This window comes from Sapajus apella, unplaced genomic scaffold (genome assembly GCF_009761245.1).
Source record: "Sapajus apella isolate SASKATOON/1434 unplaced genomic scaffold, GSC_monkey_1.0 scaffold11, whole genome shotgun sequence".
Classification (NCBI taxonomy): Eukaryota; Metazoa; Chordata; class Mammalia; order Primates; family Cebidae; genus Sapajus; species Sapajus apella.
The window spans coordinates 30,262,757-30,266,030 of record NW_022436951.1 but is presented as its reverse complement, the minus strand read 5'-3'; the positions used below and the strand labels follow the sequence as shown (position 1 = coordinate 30,266,030).

Below are 3,274 nucleotides of genomic sequence, written 5' to 3'. Positions count from 1 at the left end.
TTCCTTCCTTCCTTCCTTCCTTCCTTCCTTCCTTCTTTCTGTCTTTCTGTCTTTCTTTCAAGACAGTGTTTTGTTCTTGTCACCCAGAGTGGAGTGCAGTGGCACAATCTCAGCTTACTGCATCTTCTGCCTTCTGGCTTCAAGCAATTCTCCTGCCTTAGCCTCCTAAGTAGCTGGGATTACAAGCCTGAGCCATCATGCCTGGCTAATTTTTGTATCTTTAGTAGAGAGGGTTCCACCACATTGGCCAAGCTTGTCTTGAACTCCTAACCTCCAGTGATCCACCCACCTTGGCCTCCTCAAGTGCTGGGATACAGGTGTGAATCACCATGCTGCCATCTTTTTTTTCATAAATTACCTAGTCTTGGGTATGTCCATATCAGAAGCATGAAAACGGACTAATACACTGCTTTTCCTCACTTTCCTATCTCTGTCATATTTCAGAGGGGATAGTTTGTACTCTATGTGTTGAATAAAGAGCCTATATATTTTTGGTCATTTGTAAGTAAAAGTCAGTGTTAATTTAAATGAAAATATAAGATTTCTTCATTTTTAAATGTTTGATTGTACTATGTGATATATGTAAAGAAAAAAACCATAAAACTTATGTGCAGTTATATGTTTTAACAATACTTCTCTGTGAACCCACAGAGAACTTCATTTTCTAGTTATTATGGTCCTTACTAGAAAGTGTCAAAAAGAGAAATTTATTTAGTTCAATTAAAAAAATACCAATACTCCCCTCATAAAGCAAACAAGCTTAAAGAATTTCCAATTGCACTTAGGATGCATAAGACCCTCAACCTATAATTGAGAAAAACTTTAAAAACTGAAAAACTCATATATTGTTTTGGCCCCATCAGAGAGCAGAGTTTGCAAGATATACAGATGAACTGAATTCCAAATGGTGATAAGCCCCTACAAGGAGTGGGTGGGACACAAAAATTGTTCTGCCTTTGGCATAGCAAGTCAGAGTCAGTAACAGTCATAATAGCAGGTAAGAAGAAAATAAGTGATATTGCAAGGAATTGTAAGTGTAGGCTATTGTGACAGTTTAAAAGCTTGAGACACGGGGCATTTGTTCTACCTACAAGCTTTCACCACAGACCTCCACCTATTGTTTATGAGAAGGATTGGGTGGATAGAGCAAAAGATTCAAGAGAGATCTCCCTCCCTCTTAATGAGCAGTGGCACTAAAACCCATCAGTTTCCTGAACAAGCACTTTTCTAAGCAAAAGTCACCTGCACTAAAAGAACACCCTGGAAATCTCTGTTGTAGGCAAATGTCACCTGTGGCCAGGAGAAGGGTAGAAGCAAAATCACCAGCTTGTGAGAAGGGCAGAACGCCTGTTGTACCCAATTCTGTGGTGATACAAACCAAAGAGCTGCTACCAGAGGAGAAACGGGAAACACATTTCTACCCAAGACCTTTTCTCACTATATATATGACAGGTTTTAGGTGCCATGGAATTAGTGAGAAAGCTCCATCCATGACACTAATTATTCAGGACCTACCTGGGCCTGAATCTAGAGCATAAGAATCTAAAAATTCTACCTTTTAACACCAATAATCTGCACTGATAACAAATGATAGTAACTTGCTAGGGGAAAGGCAAAGGTATGGAGAGAGGCATCTGTGGGAAATATCTGTGCAGGGCTTGCTGAAAGCAGATAAACAAACATTTGGAAAAGATCTTCATGTAATGCAGGAATCACACTAAGTATGAGGTAGCAGCAGCCCACAGCTGGAGAAACTTTCAGTTTTCAATGCACTAAAGGTAAGTATAACAACAAAAAATCCAAAACATATCCTAACTCCTGAATAGATGGACTTATCCTCCTATGGCAAGAGTTAAGAAAAGTAGAGGAATGACCACATTTGAGTGTACACAAAATTTGCTTCAATATCTAAATAATCACCACTTAATTTAAAAATTCTGACTCTCTAAAAGCAAGAAAAATAGTACCCGTTATCAAGAGCTAAAACAATTGACTGAACTAGACCTAGAAATGGTCTAGATAGACACATTAAACTACCCACAGCTAATAAGTCAATGGATCTAGTTGACAAGTTGGGCAACATGCAACACTACATGGAAAAGATAAGGAAAAAGATGGAAATTATAAACAGGATTTTTCCCCCATTTATTCATTTTATTGCATTTTAGGTTTTGGGGTACATGTGAAGAACATGCAAAATTGTTGCATAGGTACACATGTGGCAGTGTGATTTGCTGCCTTCCTCCCCATCACCTACATCTGGCATTTCTCCCCTTGCTATCTCTCCCCAGCTCCCCATCCCCCACCGTCCCTCCCCTATTTGCCCCCAACTGACCCCAGTGTGTAGTGCTCCCCTCCCTTAAACAGGATTTTTTTTTAAACCCACACTATCAGAGATAAAGAATTCCTTCCATCATTACACTTTATACAACTGAGTCCAGAGGGGCTAAGCTTAAAGATGTGTCAATAGAAATGGATCATTTAATTAATTGTTAATAGAAATGTTTAGTCATTTCATGAAATAATATTACATGAAATACAAAGTGAAAATTGAATGAAAAGAAAATAATATAACAGAGCACCGAAGAGCTGCAGAGCACTGTTAAATTGTTTAACTCATATTTACATGTAGTTCTAGGAGAAAGGTGCAAAAATGATAAAAGAATATTTTGAGCAAAGGATAAGTACAAAGAAAAACAGACCTGAGCACATGATAGTTAAACTAAACAACAACAACAGTAACAACAGCAACAAAAAACAAATATGGAAAGAAAAATCTTGAAGGCAGCAGGGGAAGAAGAAAACGTTACATTCAGGGCAATAAAAACTAAAATGAAAGCAGGTTGTTTGTCATAAACACAGCTATGTAAACCAGAAAACAACGGAGTGATGTCTTTAAAGTTCTGTAGGAATAAAGATGAAATACTCTCAGTTTAGAATTTTATACCCAGAAGAAATACAAAATGCCAATATCACAGAATTTATCGGCTCCCTTCTTCCAGACCATGTCACCTTTCTTTGCTAAGGTAATCACAATACTAACATTTATGAAAATATACTCTTCATTTTCTTCATAGTTGTGCACCTATGCATTCACCTAAAATTTAAATCTAACCATTCTATTCTTGTTTTATATTTTGGCTCAATATTACATTTATAGGAATCCTTCACATCATAATGGGCAACTCTTATCTTCAATTTAATCTCTGTTTACCTTTCCACTATATTATAATTATCACAATTTATTATACATTCTTACATTAAGGGACATCTC

The 3,274-nt window shown here is 37.1% G+C and overlaps 1 long non-coding RNA gene across 1 annotated transcript in view; it reads left to right on the top strand.

Annotated features, from left to right (window-relative positions):
- LOC116552183 overlaps positions 1-2,703 on the top strand; it is an 11,982-nt gene extending 9,279 nt beyond the window's left edge. Inside the window, exons 2-3 of the long non-coding RNA XR_004269266.1 lie at positions 1,779-1,782; positions 2,693-2,703. This is a non-coding gene — a long non-coding RNA (uncharacterized LOC116552183). The remainder of the gene's footprint in view (positions 1-1,778; positions 1,783-2,692) is intronic.
- Positions 2,704-3,274: the final 571 nt, after the last annotated feature.